This window comes from Halichoerus grypus, chromosome 5 (genome assembly GCF_964656455.1).
Source record: "Halichoerus grypus chromosome 5, mHalGry1.hap1.1, whole genome shotgun sequence".
Lineage (NCBI taxonomy): Eukaryota > Metazoa > Chordata > Mammalia > Carnivora > Phocidae > Halichoerus > Halichoerus grypus.
In genome coordinates this window covers 34,951,670-34,979,553 of record NC_135716.1, presented here as the reverse complement: position 1 = coordinate 34,979,553, position 27,884 = coordinate 34,951,670, and the positions used below count along the sequence as shown (strand labels likewise).

The 27,884-nt window shown below is 40.8% G+C and overlaps 1 protein-coding gene across 7 annotated transcripts in view; it reads right to left on the bottom strand.

Annotated features, from left to right (window-relative positions):
- The window catches only part of NCALD (neurocalcin delta), a 373,056-nt gene that overhangs the window by 114,474 nt on the left and 230,698 nt on the right, over positions 1-27,884 (bottom strand). The window lies entirely within an intron of this gene.

Here is a 27,884-nt window from a genome sequence, read left to right as displayed (position 1 = left end):
AATGTCAGATGGGTGGATATAAAAAACCTAATCATTGATTATAGTGCTTAAAGAGCTACTCTTCAAAATTATGAAAGTAATTTAAATATATACCAACAATACACTAAAACAAGGTCATTAATGTCTTTTAAATATTAAAAGGCATTAATGCTACACAGTGACTAAGGCATTATAATAATCAGAGTGGTGAAATCTAGTGACTAGACTGACAGGCTACCGTATTTCTATATTTTTAGTTCTATGTGTGTGCGTCTCACTGCAGTCTCAGAGGTTCTAAAAAGGCATATTCAAATTTATTTCCAAATCATCATTTGTCTTCTCTTTTCTAATTTTAGTCTGCACAAATCTTTCTAGTTCACTCACGTCTCTGACACACAGTTGTGGACGAATGGGCTATCTGGTCAGTGTATTCAGATCAGCGGCCAACCCTGAGGGGTCTGCAGCCTGCAGCCAGCTAGACCCACAGGAAGGCGCTGCACACATAGTTCCATCCACAGCAGACACTGCTTCTTGCCTTCCCCACAGCCACCCCTCCTCCTTTCTTCTAACACAGGGTTCCTCTATTTCAGCACTGTTGGCATTTTGGCTACATAATTCTTTGTTGAGGGGACTGAGGTGTATGATGTTTAGCAACATCCCTGGCCTCTACCCATTCAATGCCAATAGCAACTCTCTCCCCTAGCCCCTAGGTGTAACAACCAAAAATGTCTCCAGACATTACCAAATGCCCCTTGAGTTAGGAAGGAGAAATCATCCTGGATGATAATCACTCTTCTTCCAGAACCCTGTTTATGATCTTGTGCCCATCATTCTGTGAGCATCTACCAGCTGTAAGAGAGGTGGCTTCTATCCCCAGCCAAAGAAGGCAAATCTTTACTCTAAATCAATTATGGTGGTCCCATTCCCCTTCTCAGCTCTTGGTTACACAGGGACATGTGACACAACTCTGACCAAGGAGACAGGAGCAGAAGTCTGCTGAGGGGCCCCAGTGAAAGGATTCTTCACTCTTGGGTGCCCCTTGGGGGTATACTACACACACACACACACACACGCACACGCACACACACACATCCACGTAGACACCGCTTTGGGTATATGACAAATAAAGGAAAATAAATAACATAAATAATAAAGAGTGAAAAACGGGGAGAAAGGCGTCTATTAGTTTGCTAGGGCTGCCATAACTAAGTAGCACAAAGTATCTTAAACAACAGAAATTGGTCTCATGGTTCTGGAGGCTAGAAGTCCAAGATCAAGGTGTCAGCAGGGTGGATCGCTCTGAAGCCTCTTTCCTTGGCTTATAGATGTCCATCTCCTCCATCTGTCTTCACACAGTCTTTCCTCTACATCTCTGTGTCCAAATTTCCTCTTCTTTTAAGGACACCCATATTGGATTAAGACCCATCCTAATGACTTCATTACCTCTGAAAAGACCTTGTCTCCATATATAGTCACATACTAGAGGTTAGAGCTTCAACATATGAATTTGGGGAGAGGGATGCAATTCTGCCCATAACAAGGGAAGAATAAAAATGAGAAAGGGAGGCAGATGACAAGAAGACAAAAAGAAAGAAGGGGATGTATCTGTTGGGAATTATTTCCTCTGCGGGTGATAGAAACTAGAAGTGTATTCAAATAAGACTGCTTTTCTCACTAATATTAAGTCTAAATATATGTGGTCTGCTAAATTTCGTTCAGTTGGTAAAAAAAAAAAAAAATGTCACAAAAGACCAGGTTCTTTCACTATTCAACTCTGCTACCTTTGGATTTTGCATCCTATTGCTTGTTGCCTCATGGTCACAAGATAGCTATTACAATCCCAGATATCGTGTCTGCCTTCAAGGCAGGAAGACAGGGTAATAGGCTATACCAATGGTCTTCCTCTTACTCTTGTTCCTTTTATATAGAAACGAAATCTGTCCCAGGAGGCCCCCTTATGTCTCCTTGGCCATAAATGGGTCACGTGGCCAACCTTGGCTGCCAGGGAACCTAGCAGAGCAAATATCTGGCTTTCTAGAAACTTTGGTAACAGGCAGGAAGAAGCAGTGGGATTGAGATGGCTATTGGATTAGTCAATCAACCATGTTTATCCAGGGGAAGGGGGGAGAGAGGATATAGAGGAAAGATTAGGAGGGGGCTGGAGGGAAGACAAGAAAAGAAGAGGAAAATTATCTACAATCATTATTACTTACTATATACAAAGAAGCTAAGTTTTCATACACAGCTCTCCCCGGGGTGTTCCCCTAGCCTGTTGATAGCTATAACACACAACAGTTTACTTAAGCATTTACATGATCTCCCATCTTTTGGCATAAACATATAAAATATATTTAATGATTGCTTCTTGATAAGGAGTCATAAGTGTACGATGACTGCGTATCTACTGCATGGAACATACTACTTGGCACATAGTCGATACTTACTAAGCATCCGTTAAATGAATGAATTAAACCAATCCAGATCATTGTGAAAAGAGCACATAACATCTATTCCACAAGGGATCATTAGGGTTTCTTTGTTGTGAAAACTTATTAGGAATGCAAATTCTCAGGCCTCACCCCAGACCTACTGAGTCAGGAGTAGGTAGTCAGTAATCTGTGTCTTAAGCATTCTACAGGGGTGTGGATGCATGCTAAAGTTTCTGAACACACACACACACACACCACTAAACTATCTCCATCCTTCATAATTTTAGGGCCATGAATATTTTATATACTACAATTTCTCTTCTGTGTTACATTGATCATCTCAAGGCAATATTCTGTTCTAGGATCTTATTTAAGTTTCTTCAATGTTAAGTTATGAAATATTAAAATGTAAAGAAAAGTACAGAGAAAATATAAAACACCCACGTACACACTCTTAGGATTTAACAACTGTTAACATGTGCCATAGTTGCTTGCATGTCTTTTTAAAGTTGTGAGGTCTGGCACTGTTCTCTCCCATCTTTCTTCCAACCCCCTCTGACAGATGGTCTCTGTTCCTAAGCATCCTGACCTCTTCCAGCTGGGCTTCCTAAATCCTAGGCTAAGAGATGGCAAGCATGTGATGGAGTGCATGTTCTCCCTGGCATGCCCCCAGAGGCCTAGTTACTAGCAATTTCCATCACCTGGACTTTTGTTACCACTTCCCTTAGGTTCAGATGGTAGATGCTGGGACTGGTTTTATGTTCAGACACCCATGAGGAGGTTGAGAGTAAGCTGAATTGGCAATATCACATGCTTCTCGTCCAAAGTGCAACTCTAACTTCTTTTGCCTCTTCTTAAGTTCAAGAGCAATGTTCTTTCACATGAGACCCACCATCAAGAGAGAAAAGAATGAAGTAAACTCAACCAATGGCAAAGATGCCAGGAGTTGTGAGTTCTAATTCTGGCAATATTGTGTGGGGTGCTGGTTCTCTTTGCACCTTTTATCTACCTAATGGAGGGAAGAAAATACTACTGATTCTTAAATATAGTTAGGCTTATAAAGTCCTTCCACACATACTTTCCCACATGATACTACCATTTGATGACAAATAATATCCTTACAGACTATCTCATTGCCCACTGTGTCCCCAGCACCCAGCATGGTGCTTGCTACACGGTGGGTCCCAGCTAAGTGTGTGTTAAAGAAATGAATGACAGAAGGATGCCTAAAGTGGCAGGTCCAGAATTCCCAGGAAGGAAGGGCCGGGGTGGCTGTCTCCCTGGACTCGAAGCGTTAGAATAGTGCTTTCTCAACGGAGCCAGTTGGCAAACTATTTGTTTCTTGCCTGCTCTAATTCCTCCTTTGAGAAAATCTTAGTATGAAAACAATGTCAGCTGAACGAAATAAACAATGAACTTAGTAATGCACTTGATTTATATTCTAGTTCAAGTTCTTTATCTTGTTGCAGACTAGTAACAAAGAGTTCTTGGATTGGATCTGTGGGGACCACACTTTGGGAGGTCTGGGCCAGAAGACCTAGCTTAGAGCTCCATGTGCTCTATGAGCAGTTTTTACTTAACAGTTATTAGTTTGGGGCTATTTGGAGGAAGTATGGATCAATATTACAGAATAGCTAAAACCTCCTTCCCATAAGCCACTGAAGCTTAAGAATGATACATTTCAGATAATCTTTAATTACAAAATCCTACAGTAATCTTTGTTTTGCCACTGCACAGGACAGAAGTCCTTCAAATGAGTAGTAAGGAAGGTGGCATTTGAAGGAAAGAAGGCTTGGACATTTGCTGGCATGCTAAAAGTTGGTTGGCCTGGTTCTACTTTCATATAGGTTTTCTTTCAAGTTCCTCCTGCACCTAGCAACATCATGATCCTGGATTGTTCTGGCTCTATGTGGATGAACTTGAATTGTTTTATAAAGATTTTCTAGTGTCTAATGGTCACCAACCCTTCCCAGCCTACTCTGGTGATGTCAGGATAGGAAGAGTCTGGGTCTGGATCTGGGGACCACACTTGAAAAATGACTCTTTTGGTACTCAACATAGTCCATCTGCGGGGGGCCTTCCATTTTATCCAAACGCAGTACTTTTGCACGCTTATCTTGGTAAAGACTTCAGGTTGCCTACCAAATGTTCATGATCTCTTTTTTCCCCCAACAGAATGTCAATTTTATTAAGAGCAATAACATACCTAGCTTCAAGAACACTGCATTTTTCAGACTCCTTTCAGCTACAGATGTCCATGTGACACAGTTTTGCCAATGAACTGTAAGTGGAAGTAACAGGTGGCCCTTCCAGGAAAGCCTTTAAAGGGGGTTCGCTGACTGTTGCTTTGTTGGCGTCTTCCACCAACCAGTCTGTCCACCACAAATTGCCCATTTTCCTCCTTCTTTCCTGGAATATGGACATGACACTTGTTCGGGTGACAAGCAAATGCCAAAAATGCTTGAATGGACAAAGGCGCCTGGGCTCCTGATGACATCATGGGCTGTCGTGCCAGCTCTGGACTGCCTACCTCTAGACCTCTGATTATGTGAAAAAAAGGAAAACCCCTAATTTGTGTAAGCCATTGTTTGGGGATCTGTGTTATTTGTAGCCAATGAAATTCTTAAATAATACACCTACCATTTTAAAGACCAGTGCTAGATGCGAAGTTGGAAAATATAAGCTATGTTTCCTACCCTCATGGAGCTTATGGTACAGCTATGAAGACAGGAAGTAGACACTGCTCCTGGGTGAATGTGAGACACAAGGGGCCTGAAGATTAACAGCAGCCAGAAAAGCTTCCAGGCATTCTGAGAAACTGTTTTAGAAAGATTTAGATCAGGGACTATTGGGGAGAGTGAGGTATGAGGTTGAATTTAGAAATCTTGAGATAAGAGATCCATTTAAGCTCATGAGAAACAGTGATCCTACATAACAAGAGGATGCTGGGAAATGTTCAGGTCCGTAATAGGGATGTAAATGGAGAATTATCTATGGTACAGAAGAGAAATGAGAAGAAACATGCACTACCAAAGTCTAAGAAAGGCAATGTCTCGAGAAAGAAGAGAAATGATCCAAAGTTAAATACAGAGACTTTGAAGTCCAGCAGTAATGCTGAGCAAGATGAGCCTGTGATTTTGATGGGGGAGAGCACTAGTTTGCAAACATTTTAAGTCTATGGAGCCCTTATTTTAAGAAAGCATCATAAGAAAAACAGCCAAAATGGAGCTATTCTGGTTAAATTAAGTTAGAGAACCCAAAGAATCAACTAGCAACCTCCCCTCTCCTATTATATCCTGGGATCTCCAGTGTACCACTGAGCTACTGGGACCAACTTATGGGGCAGAAAATGAAGGTACAAGGGGAAAACTGAGTGGTTGAGATACCATGATGTAATTCAGAGGTAAAGGAGCAAGAGAAAACTCGAGAAAAAGTATTGTTTGGGAATTCGAGACATTCTGAACATGTCCTAAGTCTGCTGAACTATTAACTCTCATACTGACATAAGCAAGCTGTTAGACCTCTCAGAAGACCCATGTTCAAAGTGCTCTCCAGACCTAAAAGCATTTTATCTTAAGTTTGGGGAAATTATGTTTAGAAAAGAAGAAGTCATGGTTCCCAGAGTCTGTGGGTTTGCATGAAAAGTCACACCGAAATGCTCCTAAGATTTTTAGCATTCCATTGTTCTTTGTTCTTGAGAGTTAAGAAGTTTCTTTGACCAAGTCCCTTCTCTACTTTCCATACTAAAGGAATACAATCTATGATATTGACTTTGAATTTTTATACATGTCTGACATTAACAAAGAAAAGAGAAAGATAAAGTCCAGCCTGGAAAATGATGTTCTACAATGTTGCTTCTAAAAATTATAAGACAAATGAGTAGAATTTGATATCTCATTCAAAGTGTGCTGAGAATTGGTGACGACTTTGTTTTTTTATAAAATAAAAAATTATACGTTGATACTTTGCCTGAATATAAAGCTGTTAATTTGTAAAGTGCCCTGTAATAAATTTTTTGTCAATTATTCATAAGGTCACTCTGTAAAAGGTCTTCATTTCCCTGCTCATTTTCCAGATAGGAAGCCAGAAAACATGCCAAGGTGAAATTCACTAACTATAGTTTAATGATGCTAGCAAATTGCCTGGCTGCATTAGCATAGGAACGGAAGTCTCCTGCATTCTAATCTTTCTAAAATTAGCCGACACAGCCACTATGTTGGAAAGAACCATTCATTTCATAAACCTGCCCTGGACAGAATTATAAGTGAGCAGAGACAAGCTCATGACAACTTTTATCTCTGCTGCTCTGACTCACATAGAATTTGAAAGGAAGAGCAAGAACAAAAGGACAGGATCTGAGCAAGGCAATGTAGTCCATTCACATGAAACACAGAGACCCTTTCTTGTGGCTCCCCAACGGCCCACATAATTCAGGAAGTTCTTCTACATTCAATAAAACTAATAAAAATATTTTAAAGAGATTTCATTTATTTATTTGAGAGAGAGAACACAAGTGGGGGAGAAGGGCAGAGGGAGAGGGAGGAGCAGAGAGGAGAAGCCCGATGATGCAGGGCTCAACCCCAGGACCCCGGGATCATGACTTGAGGCGAAGGCAGATGCTTAACCGACAGAACCACCCAGGTGCCCCAAACTAATAAAATTTTTTAAAGTTTTTTTTAGATGATATTAATTCAAAGTACCTTCTGTATCCGATGAGCCATACCCTTGTCACATCCGAAAAGGTCTTCAGACTGAGCATGTACACAGTCTAGCTCTGACTGGTGTCACTCAGAGGGATCTGTACTGCCCTTTGGAGTACGTGTCACTGAAGGGGACTTACACTTCAAAAAGCCAAAGGACAGCCACAGGCCTTGGCATCAGCCACCTGCCCTGCAGAGGAAGACTCACTGTATCTGAAGTCCTAGCTCTTCTGGGCTATCTAATACCTGGAAGTACTTCTTCTATGGGGCGTAACCCAGATGAACCCTGAGTCAAAGCATTTCCAAGGTACAGGGAGCTAGCTGCCCACACGGCCAGCACACCGCAGCTGACCTGCTATGTAAATGAACCCAACACAGAACAAACTGCTTCCTGGGAGATCCTATTTTCTGTAAGTCAATGAGAGAGAGGTACAAACGTGTGCAGAGCCTGTGCGGGGGGAAAAATGCTACATACTTGTACTAAAGAAAAACTTGTATTGGGCTAGTGTTTTCCTTCAATGGAAGGCCACTTGAGGGAAGAAAAGGAATATGTGAACCCATAGGTTATTGGAGAACTCTTGGATGTTTTAACAAAACAAAACAAAACCGTATCTCGAGCCATTGGAAAATAGAAGATAAAACGGTGAAAGACTTGAAACAATTTCTATGTATGTTGTGTGTAAGTTTTCTCATCGTGTAGCCTTCTATCTTCAAAGATGTGTGAAGTAGAGAGTAGAAGACTTGCTATTCTGATTTTCTTTTTTAAGTGAGGTCTTTGGGAGTTAGATAAATCTCTAAGTATAGAGTGTGACACCTTCAATGAAAGCAGCAGCGACAATAATCAGTCCAGGGCCAGGGTTAGAAAGTCATTTAACGAGTAGACCTAGCTCAGCGGTTCTCCAAGTGCACCCTGCAGGGTGTTAACGGGGGTTACGTGAGAAAGGAAAAGCTCCATGGAAAATTGCGTTTGAGAAATACTGGATTAAGAGTTTTTTTGGTTTTTGTTTTTTTAACTTAAAGGCAACTCAGAGCCTTGTATATGTTTTAACATGTATAGCAAATCTCAGAGAGGGAGATAAAACATGAAGCATTTCCCAAAGTTATTTATAAAGCCCTTTAATTCCTGGAGGATCTGGTGGGATTAGTGTATCTTGGTTTACATTTTGGGAAATGCTGAGCTAGATAAGACCTGTGAATTTCGATAAAGAAAGAAGGGAGTGAGGGAGGGAAGAAATGACAAAATGCGAAATCTTAGGTGATTTGAGGTCACATGTATCTTATAAGTCACTGTCCATGACATATTCCAAGGTGTAAAAAGAGAGGGAAGTGTAGGGCATTCTAACTGAACTTTAAAAAAAATACAAATAATAGTTGTGATTAAAAAAAAAAAAGCATTTATTGTTGTCACCCTTAGGTCTACCATAGCTTTCTCTTCTGACCCATTTACTTTTGAAAATAAAACTAAATATGAACAAGCAACTAAAAATGAGAATAAAACACATGGTGGCAAACCTTGTTTAGGTTATGCATAATCAATCTCCATCCTGGAACGCATCCTGGAACGCCCCCAGAGAATGCACTGGACCCACCCACACCCCAAACACCCCCTCTACATGTCAGCAAACTGCAAACACCCACTAGTCTTCTCAGTGGTCACTCAGGACCTCCTGAGTGCTTCTGGTCACCATGGATCATCCCAGGCACACCATACTCAACGCTGAGAACGCACGGTTTCATGGACTGCCTACAGCAGCGTGGTGAGGCTAGAGCATCAGTTTCCTTATATGAATAAGGCAGTGTAAGCTCAGTGGACATTAAATCGCTTTTTCAAAGGACTCATAGCTTCCCGACTTGAGTTCCTCCTCTACTGCTAATTCATACTATGTTTTTTTTACTTTCTTATTCTCCTAACTCCTGCACCCAACTCTGAACTTGTGGCCTCTGTGATGCCCTTGGTCCTCCAGGCCTGACTTACATTTGGTCTTGGAACCTTGCTTTTCACTACTGGATGCAAGTTTGGCACATCTCATGACGCGGCTGACTGTGGGGAACCAACCCGTGACATCAGCCACTTGGCTAGAACCTGCTCCAGAGCAACAGGGGTTTGGGACCCCAGGCCAGAGGGAGTGACTCATTTCCATTCAGTCTTATCTTTGGGACAGATCTACCATTACACAGGACTTAACAGAACTATAGTTATAGGAAGAAGGGAGGAAACCAGGAGGCTACAAGATTGAAGACCACATTTTAGAGCTGGCCCCTGATGTACTGGAGCGGTGTCCATACACACAGCAGCTAGAATAGAGGTCCCAAGCTCATAGACCTAGAAGAGCTTGGACGCCGTGGTCCGCAGTGGCGGAGGCTGTGGCCCAACTGGCATGTGTGCGCCTCATCCAAACAGCTAATTGTCGCTCAGCTGTTGTTGCTGAGTTGGAAACATAAGCTTAATAATGCCTGGTATTCCCATTTTCAAAATAATTTTTAAAAATCCAGATTTCTATGTAAATTTTCTAAAATTTTAGATTGTGAATGGATCATGTAAAATATATTTGTGGGCCAGTCTTCATCCTCTGACCTAGCACACTGAGTAGGAAAATAAATAAGCAACCTGAGAGGCAGCAGAGACAGTAATTAAGACATAAACCTTAGAGCCAGATTTCCCATGTCCAGATCCTGGCCCCACCATTCACTAGCTCTCCTGCAACCTCTCTTTGCCTCATTTTCTCCTCTGTAAAATGAAAATAATATCAGTACCTACTAATAGGGTTTAATGAGCATTAAACAAATTAACATTGATTAAGTGCTTTTAATAGTATCAGGCATTTAGTTAAGGGTTAAATAAGTGTTTATTTGAAAAGTTCTAAAAAACATATCCCAGGAAAGCCTGCCCAGGCCAGCTCTGGAGCCTCCCGGATGGCATATACATTCAAATTTCTCACTCAGGCTTAAGCTCACCAGGATGGAAAGACATTTTGGAATAAGAGATTCTACTAAACAGGTGGGGATAAATGAGGAACCTTCGGTACGACATTTTTGGTGGCAGCAAAATATCCCAGCGCTAAAATCTGGTGGTTTTATATGGAAATGAGATTTGAGTTGATAAGAATGTATTTCTTACTAGTCTTAATAATTCCGCCCGAAGACTTGGGCAATTCTGAAAGAGAACGCGAACGGTCTCTCTTACACACAGGAAGAAACAAATAACTGTTGAAATGTTTCAATCTGGACTGAACTCAGTTAATCTGTAGGCTTTGGGTGGGAGACAATGTAAAGTTAGGCAGAGCGGCTGGGGAGATGGTGCTTGTTCTTGGCTAACCCGCAGAAAAGGAGCAGCTGACTATGGGATGGAAGCTCAATAGCTTCCTCTCTTCTCAAGAGACAATGACCTTCCATCTGTTAAAGCTCCCCAGGGGACCCCGACATCCCATTTAACCTCCTTTCCACCAACCCAGTGTGATGTTAAGAAAACCAAACCCAATGGAAACACAAGCCCTTACACATCGGAAGTCATGGGAGAGGCTGGTTGACCTTATGGGTCACTACATGAGACACAAAGAAGCAAAAAGGGACTTTTAGGAAAACTGCTGTTTCGAGGATTATAAGTCAGAAGCCTAACATCTGCTTTGACCTAAGACCCAGCTTGAGCCCCACAAGATGAGAAATACAAAGTACATTTAAAAAAATGTAACCTTTAGTTCATACTTGCAGTGTAGAAAGGCAGAAGTGTTCCCTTGTGCAGAGGTCTCTCTGAGTGCTTGGAACTGGGGTGGCAGCGGCTGCTTGGGGGCCCCGCTGAGATCTGGACTTGGCATGGACCCCAGCTGCTGGCCCCGAGATGGCTGTTGCGGCCTGAGGACAAGGAGCCTCTCCTTTCAACAGATCAACTGATTCTCATGCTGACAAGACGTGAGACACTCCACTGCCAACCAAACAGTTTGGGTACTTGCAACCTAAGACACCGGGTGGTGTTTGGAGGGAGAACTGCAGTCCTGAAGCCTGTGGGCAGGAAGGCCCAACACTCACTTCCCTACTGCTCATTTACCTTTTCTCTCTGCCACTCCACCTTCCCTCACAACCTGCGGCTTCCTATTCTATTTCTAAACTCCCCCTCTCACCAGTAAGCCTTTTCTTATTCTTGATGTTTCATTCAATCCAGCACAAGACCCGCAATCAATCAATACTTTATTTAAATTCAAAACTGTATTTTACTCCGAAATAAACATAGTTTTCCCAGCCTGCCACAAAAAAATACACGGGCCATATGTTTAAACGCAGGGCTAGCTAGCACAGCTATTATCCTGGAGTGTTAACAGCGTGTTTTGATACAACATCATATGGCTTTTTTAAAAGAAATTCAAAAGATGCCAGATTAAGACTGGGCACCTGAATCACTCTTTTAGGAATTTATAAGATTCATCCATTCACCTTATACAGCAAACCTGTATGAGTACTTACGTGTACCAAGCACTGTTAATATGGGGGATACTGAGATCCATAATGCAGCCACTGAGCTGGTACAACTGGGAGACTGGCATGCCCCACATAGGGAGAACGGTGAGAGCGGGCTGGGTTAGAGGAAAACACAGAGTGCTTTGGAAGCATGGGTCCGAGCCTCCCAAGGAGCTTGCTGGGGATGAGGGGGAGTAGTTGGAGAAGACACCTAGAGACAGTGCTCAAGCTGAGCATGGAGGATGAGTGACAGGCCAAGTCAGAGGGGACTGGCATCCCTAGTAGAGAGAACGGCAGGGGTAAAGTGATGGAAAGGGAATGTACATGGCTTTGTGCAAGATCTTCTGGCTATTGGGTCTGGCTGGAGCGTGTTCAGAAAGTGATGAGAAACGAAGCTGGACAGATAAGTCTGCGTGAGTCAGCTCATGAAAGGTCACATTAAGGGAAGAGAATTTATAATGAAGGAGATGGGAGCCATTCAAACATTCTCCATCTCTCTGGAGGCAGTTAGAGGGTAGGTGGGAAGAGAACCAAATGAAAGGCAGGTACATCTATTAAGAAATTATTTTTGTAATCTAGGTGAAATACAGTAAGGGTCAAAATGAAGGCAGTGGTGATAGATGAAATAGAGACATGACTGGAGGAGATATATTTAGAGGGAATGCATAACAATGACACTAGGCTAAGTGACTGATTATATGTAACAAGTGAAAGAGAAATTCAGGATGATCCTAACTGTCTGGCTTGATAATATGATAGAAACTTCTTTCATTCCCCCATATCTGGCTTTTTTTCCACTAGTGACAGAGGAGGCTAATACCAAATGTCCTTGCTGTTGAGTAGGAACACATGACTAGGTCTAGCCAATGGATTGTGAGCAGAAGTGATATATGTCATTTCTAAGCCAGATTATTTGATTGCTAATGTGAGACCCTCCAGCTTTATCTTTCCTTGGAAGCATATGCTGATAAGAAGTTTCCGTAAGATGAGGAGTAGCCTGGAATACTGAGCCAACACATGAAGAGTCACTTGAACCTACAAGAGATTTCACATGGGTTAAGAAATAAACTTGAGCTGTGTTGAGCCACTGAGATTTGGGGGCATTGTTTTTTTTATAGCAGCATAATCTAGTCTATCCTGACAGATACAGTCAGCTGTATTTAGAGGAATAGACACACTCAAGAAATGGATGCTCAGGTTTATTTATTTTTAATTATATACTTTTTATATTTATTTATTCTGTTTTTTTTCTTAGTCTAAAGTTTTGTCAATTTTGTTTATCTTTTAAAACACCAGTTGTTAGTGGGGTGCCTGGGTGGCTCAGTCAGTTAAGCATCTGCCTACTGCTCAGGTCATGATCCCCAGGGTCATGGGATTAAGGGTCTGGCTACCTGCTCAGTGGGGAGCCTGCTTCTCCCTCTCCCTCTGCTCCTCCCCGCTCTTGCATGCTCTCTCTCTAATAAATAAATAAAATCTTTAAAAAAAAAAACAGCTCTTAGTTTCACTGATCTTTTCTATTATCTTTTTAATCTCGATTTCATTTATTTCCCCCCCAATCTTTTTATTTCTTTTCCTTCTATTGACATTGGGCTCAGTTCTTTCTCTAGTTCCTTGAGGTGTAAAGTTAGAGTGCTTACTTGAGAACTTTTTTGCTTCTTAAGGCAAGCATTTATCACTATAAACATCCCCCCACCCCAGAACTACTTTTGCTATATTTTTTCACTGTAAGGTGCTGTGATAGGTAGCAGATATAATTCTTGCTCTTGGAGAACTTATAATCACTTAATATCTCATAATTATATAATTGTCATTACCAAAAAAATTCCTTAAATTTGCAAAAGGTTCATCACCAGGCTGCCCTTAAATAGCAAACAAGACTATTATGTTTCCTAATGTCACTAAGAATTAATTTATAGGCTTTTAATTACCATATCTGACAAAGAATTAGGAATTACTGTGAATTAAACTCTGTCAGAAACAAAAACAATGTTTCACAAATATTATAATGTACGTTAAATGGGAAACGAATTATAAAAATTTGTGTTAGGCACAGTTGTTGAAAAACAGTTTTTATGTAAGTTAAAGTATATCTATACAGTAATTAATGTACTACTATGCAATTATCACATTTTCTGGGACTTAGTGGATTTCTCCCAACCCAGTTATCTTTTTGAGGCCATAGGCATAAAGCCTATAACTTGGTAGCTGGTTCCAAATGAATAGTGTTTTCTTAATTATGATCCATGAAATCATCCTTAGGCTTGATCTTTCTTTTTTATTTTTTTTAAAGATTTATTTATTTATTTATTTGAGAGAGAGAGAGCATGAGCGGGAGGGGTAGAGGGAGAGGGAAAGAGAATCCCAAGCCCAACTCAGGGCTTGATCCCACAACCCAGAGACCAGACCTTAGCTGAAACCAGAAGTCAGACGCTCTACCAACTATGCCACCCAGGCCCCCTAGGCTTGCTCTTTCTAAGTCTTGGACAAAAGTTAGAAAATGTTTAGCATGTGCTTCACTTTACTATGCTTTTCTTAAAAGTTATCTACTCAAATTACAAGCAAATATTAACTAGTGATTAACTTCTAATAGCATAATAAAGAAGGAACACAATTTGAATAAATATTTTTAAAATGAGAAATACCCAAGTACAGCTTGCACACTTCTCATAACTTCAACTACTGTGACTTAGTGTTTATTTTAACATTACTTTTCCCTAACAGGGACAAATAGAAAACTCTTTCAGTATTTTGGGAAGAGCCAAAGACTGGTCACATGTCTTGCTCCTGGCTCCTTGGGATTAATGCCGCATGACTAAAAGAAAACTTTTTCCAGCTTTCTCTGGTAGTTCATACTTTAAAAAAAAAAAAAAAGAAAAAAGCATTAATAATGGTAGATGTTTGTTAAGCATTTGCTATTTCTCAAGTACTCTGCTAAAACTTTTCCATATTATTTCATTAAATCTTCACAACCTGATATGACAGGAGCTCCTGCTATGCTCACCTTATAGATAAGAAAGTGAACGTACAGGAAGGAAGGTCAAGTCTGTAAGTCCTCATAGCTGCTCAGCAGTGGTGTTGGGTTCAAATCCAAGAAGGCTGACCCTGGAGCCTGTTATTCCATCAGCTCATGCTTGGCTTCTTGAAACTTCCGCCAAGTTCTCCAGCGCCTCACTCCAATAGCCTTCTCATTGCCTTTCATCAGGATGTGAGGTGTGACTTGGAAGAATGGAGCATATCTGTCATTCGTGACTATTTTTTTTCTCAACTCTGAGGTTTTTCTTTGACCAACCAGATTGATTCACTCAATCTGGATATTGATTCTATAACTGTAGGGATGAAGTTTCCTTCCATTTGTCAGCTTGGCCTCTGCCAAAGACTTGCTTTGAATTTTTAGAAGGATTGGATCACCTCCCCTTTCTTTTGAAATGTCTCAAAACTATGTTTCTCACTTGAAAAAAAAAAAAAAAGGCTTCCTCTATCATCTGCTTCTTCTCACCAGCCAGGAGGATTTAGGCTAGCATTGCATTCTGCAGTGAGTATTCTTAAAATAAATAGGGTATTGGAAATTTAGGGATGACACCTTAGGAGGGCAGGCTCCTCTTCCTCCATGGAAATGGAATTTTAAATTCCTTATCAGTCCACATATATTAATATTAATGGCAGGCAGCCATTAAGTGCTTTAAAAAACACAAAAACATTTTAAGGAGATAGAGGTAACTCTAATGTGCAGGAGGACAGAGAACTGAACTATGTTAACCAGCAATCAGAACACCCCCTTAAATCAGACAGTATTATATAATTTTGAAAGCATTTTCATATACTGTAATCCCAATTAATCTCAATCGACCTTATAGGACACATGAAGCAAGTCTACTTACTGCCTTATGGTGGCTTAGGAAATATAGAGCTTTTTGCTTCAAGTTGCTTGCAAAGGCAATTCTAAGCTCCAGTCTCGTTCCAAGAGGCTAACACAGTGAGTGAAAATGCATCTACTCTTTATACACGGATATCAACAACCAAGGAGAAAACAGAACTATGACCAATAAGAACCACCATGCATATTAGGTGCTGGGATGCCAGTGCTGACTAAGGTCAATGGGATTAATTATGAACACCTGCATGCAAGACTGCACCCTTAGATGCTGATGCAGGGAAAGGGAGCAACCAGGAGAAGAGGGGAGGTAGGCATTTTAAGGTAACAAGAAACAGCTTCTTTATAAAGATTTGACAAGAACACCCATATTGTATATGACCTGATAGGATTGTTCTAATTTCCTGGAAGGACAAAGAATACTTGTAATCTTTATGTATCTTGAATGGAGGGCTCCAAATGGAATTGTTCATGGGTTTATCGTGAAGACTGGTTAGTGACGTAACTCAATCCCTTCCAACAGTGGGTGGGACTCAAGGACTCAATGTGACAGGGGCTTCTGGTTTCTCCTTGATCCTTGACAGACCTGTACACATGTCCATATAAGATTATATGGATCAACACTCTACACACAGTGCTTGATTTTCCAGAATAAGAAAGATTTTGTATAAAGAAATCTCACTTGTTCCTAATTTCATCTTCCCCAATGAAATTTTTATCATTGTTTCCAATCAGACTTAAACCAAAGAATCCACCAAATACAATAGTTTTAATTTCCTTTCCGGTTGCGTTTGTTGGGGCTTGGAGTGTGAAGGTCAAATCACTCTTCCTACAACTTTGTGTTTAAGTGAGGACTTCTGGAGGAATATTCTTAGCCTCTCTCCTCCCTGCCTTACAGTCCTAGGGGAGAAGCAGTGTTTTCTCAAAGCAGAGCTGTGAAGATAAGAAGCAGGCATGTGTAGCCTGAACCCTTCCTTACTTTTTTTTCTTTCTTTCTTTTTGGGGTATTAACTGCCTACAGGAAGTATGCACTCCTGTATGCTCTCAGCATATGCTTAGGGATGCAGGGCTTATCCCTGTGGGGATCTCCGCCCCCTCCCATCCCTCCTCTTTCTGATGGTGACAGTGGGTGTGTATTTCTCATTAAGTTTGAATTCACAGGTTCTGATCTCCAGTATGGTAGATGATAGACTTACTGAATTCTGGTGAAACAGAAATTAAGATTTTCTCATCCAGTCTGATGGCTTTAAATAAAATCTATATACTGATAATTGCTAAATTTATATCTCCAGCTTGGCCCCTCTCCCCTAAACTCCAGACCCATCTGTTCAAATGCCTGCTCATGCGCTTTTGCATGTTTTAGTATCTTAAATACAAACTCCATAAGGGAATGGTTCTTTTGTGTTTTGCTCACTGCTCTATCTTAAGTAACTAACACAGTGCCTGGCACATTGGAAAAGCTCAATAATTATTTGTTGAATGACTAAATGATTTTGAAGTAATTTCTCAGAAATTTCTGAAGTAATTTCAAACTTATAGAAGTAATTTTAAACCTTAATGATTAGAACTTTGATTTCCTTGGACTTTTAACTCTCAAGGGCAAGAGTTTTTGACCTTAATTCTGTTGGACTTTAACTTTGAAGTTTTAATTTGTGGACTTTTTCTCTGTGAAATTCACAATGGGAAAAAGTTTATACCAAATTGAAGGCATTGCCATATTGTTGGTATTTCATTAATATTTATCTTAATATTGTCATTTAATCTTCCTGCTAAATTTCTGATGAGCCTATTGGACAATGTAGCACAATTAGAGATGGATTTTCCAGCTTTGAGTAATTTAATTAATGCATCATCTCTGAACTTAGCATCAACATTCATTGTTCACTCATACAATATGGTGTTGTCAATTCCTAGGGAGTATGTGCTTATTCCTTTAAACTAGAGGGCAATTGCAAATTGGAGAGCTGAGTGGCCCTGTGCACTTTTTTTTCCTTGTACAGTGTTTAAAATAAAACAAGAACAGATTTCTAGCTTTGTCCAAAAGAATCAAAAGATGCAACAACACAGGGCCCCTTCCTCTGAGACTATTAGTGCTGCTTCCTTTAGAAGGACAGTCTCCATTTTACACAGTCCTCCTCCAGACATTCAATTATGTCACCCATCTGGCTTCTGGAGGCAAGACTGGTCCCTGCTCTGAGCCTCTAGCTTTAGAGGTCTTCTTTTGGCTGTACTCCTCCTCATGGGTCAAGGAGTCCAAGAGCCAAGGGCATGTGCCCACATCAACTTTGCACTGACCTTCTTCTATGTCTAGACTACATTCCAGCCAAGGATCCCAGAATTTCCTGTCCGCTTGGTCTGAGCCACTTCTAGGACCTGTGTGAGCCCTTGCCTGGGTTGGCACTCCCAAGGGCAGACCAGCAGTGCTGCTATGGTTAAGGGCAGGCAGCGCAGCTCTTTGTGTGTGTCAGGGAGTGGGTAAGAAGATGGAGCTTAAAAATGCAGGACTGGAAAGTTCACATGTATGGTCGGCCCCCCGAAGAAATCCACAGCCTAGTCCCTAGAACCTGTGAATATATTACCTTACACGGTAAAAGGGACTTTACAGATATGAAGAGGTTAAGGATTTTAGGATGAAAAGATGATCCTGGAGTATCTGGATGGGCCCAATGTAATCACAAGAGTGCTTATAAGAGGGAAGCAGGAGGATCAGAGTCAGTGGTAGAACACGTGATGAAGACAAGAGCTTGGAATGCTGAGACGAAGGGGGCCATGAGCCAAGGAATGTAGGCAGCTTCTAGAAGCTAAAAAAGGCAAGGGAACAGAGCGTCCCCTCAGGGCCTCCAGAAGGATGCAGCCCTGCTAAGACCTTGAGTGAGTTTAGACTTCTGACTTTCAGAATGACAAGATAATAAACTGGCATTATTTTAAGCCACGAAGTTTGTGGCAATTTGTTACAGCAGCCCCAGGAGACAATACACCATGCTTGCATGGGAGGCCTCTCATGAGGGGCCAGAGGTGGGAAGGGAAGAGAAAGTGAGGGGCTGCGGGCTCAGGCTTCCATCTGTACTTTTGCCTCAGGCAGCACCAAATACTAATTTGTAGTGACACAGGCTCAAAAGCTACTGTTTCCATGAAAGACTTAAACCATAGCCTACATATATATTTTAAGTTTTACATGTTACGTCCATGCAGTGGCCAAAATGCCAGGTATTGTTAGCACAACAGTACTCAAGTACTTCCTCCACTTATGTAGAAGTTATAAAATTATTCAGGATGGGTCTATAAGGAATAATGTCATCAAATCATGATAAACCAGATACAAAGAAGAACAACATTTTATTGGGACTTTCGTGCATCTTTTTGACAAGCTTCGAACCAAATTTTCCTGTATCAAATTTCTCAAGTATTTACTTAATTTACTGTTCCCAGGAAAGAGACATCATAATATGTTATTCTACAGTTCAAAAATTAAGGAAATTAAAAACAGAAAATACACCAGGTCATCAGCATGGGCACAATGGTAATTCACCCAGAGAAAGGAGAGCTGTATTGAATGTCCTGATCTTTTCAACTCAGACTGCTCAAACCCATATCCTTAAGGAATATTTTCCCCATCATAAACATGATTGCTCCCGTGGCTTAGGTCTACAGAACAATGACTCCTTTCCCTACTGGAAAGCAGTGCTGGAAATGAGGGTTTTGGAGGATGCACAGAACAAATACCTAATAAGAAAACATTTTCCCACAGTTTCTGCTTTAACTCAGGAGATTCTCTGCAGTTTCGATTTGGTTATATATATATATATGCTACAAGTCACTTTGTTTACATAAAGTTCATAAGAAATAAACAAACAGGAATCAAAATCACATGAAAGAATCTCCCTTTTTTTTTCTTTTTTCCTGGTCCGATGATCTAAGTTGTCACTTTGCTTGAATAACCCCAGGATACAGCCAAGGTCCGTGAGCTGAGCTGTCAGATGCACATTAACTCAGTGGCCATACCATGTGACGAATGCTCTTCTGGAAGAAGCCGACTCACCACGGCTGCTGCTGAGATTCCCTCTATGCAAAGGTTTGACTTGGTCAAAGCCTTGACATGGTCTTGACAATTCTGAAAAGTCAAGGCATGTGCAAAAGTGTTTTCATGTGTTCTCTCTCTCTCTCTCTCCCTCCCTCCTTTTGGAGGGGAAAGGCCTGGAGAAATAAGACTTTGTCCATGTGTCTGCCTCTAAAGAGAGCCAAGTATAAAATGTAGAAGAGAAAATAAATAGGTAGAGAGGAAAGGGAACTTCAAGATACAGTGCTCTGACCAAAAGAGAAAAAAAGAAGAAAGAAAAAAGTTTTCATAAGTTATCTAAAGAACATCTGACAGAAATTGACCAGAAGAAGCAATTTCAGATGAGTATTCCCTCAAGTCTGGAAGGAAACCAAAACCTTATTATAAATATCCTAGTTGAGGTTTGAGAGGAACAATATATGAGGCTACATTTCATGTACTTTGAGTGCAGTTTAATTCTTGGGTTTTTCATAGTTTCATCTCAGGTAAAGGTAAGCAATGACATTCTTGGCTCAGCTGGACAAAGAGCCTCTTGTCTCGTGGCTGACTCTGTTCTCTTGAATGTATGGACCATACCCAGTCTCCTCAGAGCCTCCTAGTTCCTGGCCTCTTTTGGAAAGGATAGAAACCGTATCAGCACTCCCTTCTAGAGAGCACTATTTTTAAATAGAAAAATCTGGAAAAATACAAAGCAACACAGAAAATTTTCCTGATTGGCCTTTGTGCATCTGACTTGGTTCTTTTTTTTTTTTTATGTTATATTAATCACCATACATTACATCATTAGTTTTTGATGTAGTGTTCCATGATTCATTGTTTGCATATAACACCCAGTGCTCTATGCAGAACGTGCCCTCTTTAATACCCATCACCAGGCTAACCCATCCTCCCACCCCCCCCTCCCCTCTAGAACCCTCAGTTTGTTTCTCAGAGTCCATCGTCTCTCATGGTTCATCTCCCCCCTCCAATTTACCCCCCTTCATTCTTCCCCTCCTGCTATCTTCTTCTTTTTTTTTTTTTGACTTGGTTCTTAACATAGCCCTCTCCCCCCACAAACAAAATTCTATGCTATTAGGACTCAGCAGCTTTTATAGGAGTCCAGTGCAATGCATGCTGGACCCCAACACCATGCCCCCCTCCAACGCACATACAACAGGGCTGTGATTATCTACAGGCACTTACTTCAGCTGTGTGCCAGGGGAGATGTTCCCAAATGGAGAGGTATTTTAATCCTCTGGAATTCAGATTTTTAAAAAAATATTTACTCTTTAAACATGATTGGCCCTTGCACCTGTGTGGGTTTGAATCAGTCAGATCTGCATTATAACGAAGGCAAACAAAGGTCCTTCCCTTTCTTTATTAAATGTGAAAGGATGCTAGAGAAAATCTAGACTTTTCTAACTCCTTCTGTCTGATAGTATTAAATCAATTTTTCAAGCCAAAGCCATGCGTCAAGGAGGAGCTCACATGTTCAGAGCATGATCCCATTAGCAGCAAGTTTATTGAGGAATACCATTTCTTTGGCCCTTCAAGCTGCCGCTTGAGTGTATTGAATCAGTTCTCACACCATGAATGAGAGTCCGGGAGACAAAAAAAGAGGATCTCTACAAAGTCTTCCACCTTTCCTTTAACGCTCTGCTTCTGTGAGCAACTGCATTTCCGTCCAGTATTCTCCACCACCACTCCCTTTGTTTTCCTGCTACCTTATCTTATTCCAGTTAATTACTTTCTCTTCAGTCCTTTCCTCTGCTATTCTCTCTCATTTTTTAAGCCAGCAAAATACCTTTGTTTCCTCCTTCTGGCTCCTTGGGGCCTCTTCCACAAAGGGAAGACTTAGTCACTTCTGTACTTCATTCCATACCAAAATAAAGTGAACAGTCCCCAGTGTGTTAGAATAGGATCCCCAATATTTTCATTGAGAGCAATGGCTTTTTCTATCTTCCCAAGCTCTAAGATCACTGGGAGAAGGACACTGACAACAGTGAAATCTCCAGTGCTCTGCCCCTCACCTTCATGCAGGTGTTTCCCAAAGTGTGGAGGGCATATCACTAGTGTTACTCAAGACAATTTTAGGTAGTGCATAGTTAGGGTAGATTTTGGTTGTTTGTTTGTAATGTGCATTATAAAAAAGACAACTGGCATTTCAAATCTGTAACTTCACAGCTATTACTGCTTAGGGCAAATGTAAGTTCAAATATAAAAGGGGAGCGTTTTAAAGAAAGATATTAAGTAAAAAATACTATAGATGGAATGTGCATATGGCAAAAATCATGAAGATGGGATATGAATGACTAAAGCTTGGGAAACTCTGTTTAATGGAAATGATTTGAAACTAGGAAGAATGGGGCATGATGTCAGCTTTTGGCCATACTTCCTCCTTCCTTGCAAAGCCCTGAGCTTAGGGTGGAGGGTGGGAATGCAGCTGTTACCACAGCTGGGATTCACAATTTCACACCAGGGACCCAAATACGTAAGAAATGTTTCTGAATGGATAAATCAAATTCATATCCTGCTATAACCAAGGATAACATTACCATTGATTTACAATTAGAAGCACTCTGATAAAATCCTTTCAGTTTAGAAGCTGAAAAGCCCAGAGAGGTCACATGATTTGGTTAGTATCATCCCAGTGAATAGTAGCAGAACTAGAACTCAAAGCCCAAAGTTGGCTCATTCTAAGTCTTTCTACTAGGTTATTGATGCCAGATGAGTCTTTCTGACACCCAAGTCTTATCTATTTCTGATTCTATCTAGTTAGATTTAAGAGAGTAGCAGGAGATAAAACAAGAGAGGCAATATAAGGTGGCAGGGGAGACTATATCAGGACTTCTAGGCCAGTATGACAACTTTTGCAGGATTCACCCAAAAGGTGGAGCTAATAGTTGTATCTCCTCCAGGCAAAAGAGCCAGAGGAAGTGACATAAGCAGAGAACTGTCACTAGCAGTCTGATAATATTGCTAGGGAGTCCTCTTCACAGAGCCCTCTTCTAAAATGTTTTATTCTGGAAAAAAAAGAAAATGTTTTATCTTGGAATAATATTAGTTTACAGAAAAGTTGCAAAGGTAGTACGTATAGACAGTTCCCATATACCCCTCACCCAGCTATCGCTAACATTTTACACAGCCATGGTGTAGTTATCAAAACTAAAATTCATATTGGTACAACACTATTAAGTAAACTACAGGCTTTATTTGGATTTCCTCAGTTGTTTTTTTTGTTTTTTTTTCCCTAGGATACAGCCTAGGATACCATATTGCGTTTGTCACGAGCTCTCCTGAGTCTCCTCCAAGTTGTAACAGCTTCTGCTCTTGTTTTTCATGACCTTGACACTTTAGAAGAGGTCAAGTATTGTGCAAACTTTCCCTCAATTTGGGTTCTCTCATGATTAGACTGGGATCAGGGATTTGGGGAAAGAATACCACCAAGGTGAAGTGCCCTTCTCATTGCATCATATTACTGGATAAATGCTATCAGTATGACTTATCAACAGTGATAGTAACCTCGATCACTTGCTTAAGGTGGCCATACTTCCTCCTTCTTTGCAAAGCCCTGAGTTAGGGTGGAGGGTGGGAGGTTTACCCACATGAGGTTTACCCACTGAAAATTTTCTCTCTTCTTTTCCATGTTTGTTAGAAGCATGTCATTAAGTTCAGCCTATACCCACAGAAAATTAAGCTCCACCTCCTGGATGAAGAACTAGCAAAGAATCTGTGACATACATTAAAACTACCACGGTCGTTAGTAAATATTTTGAGAGAAATACATTGAGGCTATGCAAATATTCTCTTTCTCCTTAAATGTTTGCCGACTGATCTTAGGATTCACCAGTGGATCTTGCCCACAGCAATTATTACTGTGATGTCCTAATGATGATTTTCTATTGCTCACATTTCTTCTACATTTATAGTTTAGAATTCATCTATTTAAAAAAAATATGCTCTTTCTCTTCCATTTATTTAATCATTTATTTATATCACTATGGACTCATGAATATTTATTTTATTCTTTCAGTTATAATCTAATATTATTGCTATTTATTTTTTGCTCAAATTGTTCCAGCTTTGTCTATAGAGAACTTTGAGGTTGACTCCTGTATCCTTTTGACATGCTCTATCCTTAAAAAAAAATAAGGTGTTTTTTTTTAGCACTTTCAAACTTTCTATCATCATAAGGTGCTCCACATTTATCTTGCATCTTCCCTGCCTTAGCTCTACAATCAGCCATTCTTCCAAGGATCCCTGGTTTCTTTAATTAGAGAAGGGTATTTGGAAACCAAGATGTGGGAGCTGGATGCATTCATTTTTCCTGGGGTGTCATGCTTCTAGGCTCTCTCAATACACAGCTAGAAAATATATGTATGTATTTGAACCCACATATATACACATTATCAATATTAATTTCCGGGTGTATTTGTGTGTATATGAGTATATACACATGCATACGTACATATATGTGTATGTATTTGTATAAATGTACATATATTTTTTTTTCAGTAAAATATAAGATTTTACCAATATCCCCAGAGCTACTCTGAATCAACTGGCCGAATATGGACACCCAGTATCAACTTAAAGGCTCCACCTTGTCTCTAAAATCCTTGATTAGCAAACTATCATGGGTTGAATTGTGTCCCCACAAAAGATACATTGAAGTCTTAACCCACAGTACCTCAGAATGACCTGATTTGAAAATGGAGTTGTTGCAGACATAATTAGTTAAGATTAAGTTAAGGTTAAGGTCATACTGGAATATCCTTAATCTAGTATGACTAGAGCCCTTAGATGAAAAGGAGAAGACAGAGACACAAAAGAAAGACAGCCCTGTGAAGACAGAAGTGGGGATTAGAGTTAGAGTGCCACAAACCAAGGAACGCTGGAGGCTACCAGAGATGAAAGAGACAAGGAAGTATTCTTCCCTAAAGCCTCTGGAGGAAGCATGATCCTACCAACACCTTGATGGCAGACTTCTAGCCTCCAGAACTGTGAGAGAGTAACTTTCTGTTGTTTTAAGCCACCAGTTTCTGATGCTTTGTTATGGCAGCCCTAGGAAATTAATACATCACCTATATATTTGATACTATTTTCTACCCTTTATAACCTGATAACACACAAATTGTCCACTTTACTCCAAAGGCTATCTCAGTTATATCACATTTAAGACCATCTGGATCCTTCCTAGACCTCTGTCCTTGGTAGCAAAGATGGTATCTTACTTTTTGTTACATCGCTATTACCTGATTCAGTGCCAGGTACAAGTGCTCACTAAATGTTTGCTACTTGAACATCTATAGGCCTCCTCTGTCTGTCAATCGGTTAGACTAGCCAGGAGAATCTCCTTTCTAATACCCCCCCCCCCTTTTTTTTTTCCTTTTTGGCCTTAAGATCTGCTAGGTAAAGTTCATTCATCTGTCTTTCCTTCCTTCTTCCCTTCCTTCCTCCCTTCTTTCCTTCCTTCATTTCTTCCCTCCTCCCTTCCTCCCACTGTCCCTCCAACTAATATTCACTGGGCACATACCGTGTGCATAGACTAGTTTTAGACACTAGAGAATTAACAGTGAACAAAAGAGACAAAAATCCTTGCCGTCTCGGAGGCTTATATTCTAATGAGGGAGAAAAATCTAGAATGTGAATGGCAAATTACCTATGTTTAAATGACAAATAAGCAGTAGCACAGAATGATAGACTGAACTTTGGGAATGGTTCCCATGGGTTATTTGGCCAGCTGTGGTCTGGTAGCCTCCTTCCCCAAACCAAAGCCCCTGGCTGAACAGCTGCACTTTTCTTGCTCAATTTTTAAATTATTCTCTTCTCCCTAAGAAGGAGAGGGGGCTGAGGGAGAAGGGGAGAAAACAAACTGGCCAGAAAAAAAGAGTAGAAAAGAAGGAATGAGAATATTGATTCTAATACAATGTATTTTAATGCCAACCCTTCCTGAGCTGTGTCAGGCCTTACCTATGTTAATATCTTTGTTATAATTACATCATCAATTGAAAACACAACTGCATAATAATAATGGCTAGACAGAACTGAAAGTTTGCTATGTGCCAGGAAGTGGTCTAGACACTCACCAACTTGATCCTTCCCACAATTCTGAGACAAGTACGATAATTTTTCATTCCACAGATGAAGAGCTGGATGCTCAGAGAGGTAAAACCATTTGCTCTGAATCTCACAGTTAGTAAACGGCAGAGTCCAGACACAGATGTCAGTATGTCAGATTTCAAAGTCCTGACCCTTCCTCCTCCCTCCCCAACGGGTGGCACCAGCTGGCTAGAGCCGCCACCCAACACAGCCTTCAAACAAAATTCCTTCCATGAAAATGTTCTTCTCAACAATGGACCCTCTTGCTGACCCTGTCCCTTTCAGCACTTCATTGTGAGGACTTTTTTTTTTTTTCCTGACGGCTCTGTCCCAGTGCTCTGTCTCCCCTGGTTACTGGGGTAACAGGTATCTTGGGTGATATCTGCTGGATTTCCTCGGCCGTGGCCTCTTTATCTTTCCCAGCACCTCTCAGCCTTTTAATTGTCTCCTTATTATTTAAGCCAGCATGGAGCAATTTTCCAAAACATCCAATTAGCAAGCGCACAGAAGGAACTGGGTCCATAATTAATTAGTGATTCTAGGACACAACAAAGCAAAAGTAAAGCCAAGGATGTGGAAAGCACTGAAAACTGAAACCACAGGAAGAAGATACACACATTCCAGGACCCTTCCCCATGAGGGGCAAAGAATCGAACAATCCGCTCACTAATTCAAATCCCCAAAGCCCCTGCACGCTTTTTGGGATTGAACAACATCGATCTTTCGGTGACAGTCCCAAGTGCAACATCTCCCCCTCCAGGATGAATGGCTGCTTCTGTTTTTTAGCAGTGAACTGATTCTTTCCCCACTGTTTTCATGCGAGAAGGTTGGCCCCTCTTTCCTCCCACAATTGTTCAAGCCTCTTCAGAGACAGTCTTTCCTGCAAGATGGCCCCAAGCCCTGGGATTTCTTGCTCATCATCAGAACAGAGGCCAAGTTAGAACATCAGGACTCAAGAGACCGAGCTAGGATGCCTGTGCGGCCGAGGCAGGGAAGGCAGCAGAATGCCAGGACTCGCAGATGTACAGTTACTATTCCAATTTGGAGAAGAAAGCAGGGCTTTGGTAGAAGTTTATCCAGATCAAGGAACGCTGGAGGCTACCAGAGATGAATATGCTCTTTTTCTTCCATTTATTTATTTAATCATTTATTTATATCACTATGGACTCATGAATATTTATTTTGTTTTCTCCGGACACCAACTCATTCTCCAACATACTTGTGAAGTGTAAATGGCAGGGAGCGCTAGCACTGCTATTAGTGAAAGAGTTACCCTCCCATTAGGAGGAAATAAGGATTATCCTGTATGGGTTTTGGTTCTTATGGACTCTCATTATTGCCTGAAAGGCCAGAGCCAATAAAACAAGAAGTCTGAAGAGCATTACAGCAAGTTCCCACATCTCACAGGGGGGACATCACAAACTTGCCAGCAGTGAAAATTAGGACTTCTATAGAACATTGAGTTGTAGGAATCTTTCACTACTTTTTCTTACCTATAGCCTAATTTCCTTTTGGCTCTAGACTGAACTAATACCAGCTCTCAGGGCTGATTTCTGTACTTACGGGAGTATCCCTAAACCCAGCCCACCAGGCCACGGGCTAAGCACCTTGATTACTACCATGGCAAATGAATATGAGCAAGGTTAGATGAAAGGAAAGTGAAAATAGCCCCTAAGACATTTATAAGACAGACTAGTTGCTGCTGTTGTTGCTAATCAAAAGAGTAAATAACTATGATGCATGTTGCTAAGCAATGTTGCATTTTCAGTCCTTAATAACTCCATTAGTAACAAAGGATGACAAACTACATTTTGAGATTGATGAGATGCTTTACCTTGCTTCTGTGAATAATCAGCCTCAGCAACCATGGCTCCTAACACAAAGCAAAAATGATTATCCTTGTCCCCTGGCTGGGATGCATATTAGAACTCAGTGGTATATGTCCCTTTGGAAAGGCTAAGGGTTCTCTACTAACCCATCTCCCATGGTACTTTAAGTCTTAAATAAATAAACAAAAATACATGGATTGACAAATAAGCACACACATTCTTTCCCCAAATTGCTGCTTCTCACTTATTATATATGTAATGAGTGCTTGAAAATTGTGAATTTTAAATACCATACCCTTAAAGATCTGTAGTACAATGATGCTACAAATATCCATCCTTCTGATTCAAAGATAATGCTGCTTTGGGGGGATTCTGTGTGAAGGTGACCAACTCTGCAGCCCAGTCCCAGATCCTGTGTTGATGGCAACTACCCTCTGGTTTCTAGATGCCAGGAAGTTGCTCAGAATGAGCTGCCAACTAATGGCTTCT